Here is an 868-nt window from a genome sequence, read left to right on the forward strand (position 1 = left end):
TCTTCCAACAACACAAGAGAAGACTCTATACGTGGACATCACCAGATGGTCAACACCAAAATCAGATTGATTATATTCTTTGCAGCCAAAGATGGAGAAGCTCTATACAGTCAGCAAAAACAAGACCAGGAGCTGACTGTGGCTCAGATCATGAACTCCTTATTGCCAAATTCAGATGTAAATTGAAGAAAGTAGGGAAACCACTAGACCATTCAGGTATGACCTAAATCAAATCCCTTATGATTATACAGTGGAAGTGAGAAATAGGTTTAACGGCCTAGATCTGATAGATAGAGTGCCTGATGAACTATGGAATGAGGTTTGTGACATTGTATAGGAGACAGGGATCAAGACCATCCCCATGGAAAAGAAATGCAAAAAAGCAAAATGGTTGTCTGGGGAGGCCTTACAAATAGCTGTGAAAAGAAGAGAAGTGAAAAGCAAAGGAGAAAAGGAAAGATACAAGCATCTGAATGCAGAGTTCCAAAGAATAGCAAGAAGAGATAAGAAAGCCTTCTTCAGCGATCAATGCAAAGAAATAGAGGAAAACAACAGAATGGGAAAGACTAGGGATCTCTTCAAGAAAATCAGAGATACCAAAGGAACATTTCACGCAAAGATGGGCTTGATAAAGGACGGAAATGGTATGGACCTAACAGAAGCAGAAGATATTAAGAAGAGATGGCAAGAATACATAGAAGAACTGTACAAAAAAGATCTTCACGACCCAGATAATCATGATGGTGTGATCACTGACCTAGAGCCAGACATTCTGGAATGTGAAATCAAGTAGGCCTTGAAAAGCATCACTACGAACAAAGCTAGTGGAGGTGATAGAATTCCAGTTGAGCTATTCCAAATCCTGAAA

Source organism: Bison bison, unplaced genomic scaffold (genome assembly GCF_000754665.1).
Source record: "Bison bison bison isolate TAMUID 2011002044 unplaced genomic scaffold, Bison_UMD1.0 scf7180017864371, whole genome shotgun sequence".
Lineage (NCBI taxonomy): Eukaryota > Metazoa > Chordata > Mammalia > Artiodactyla > Bovidae > Bison > Bison bison.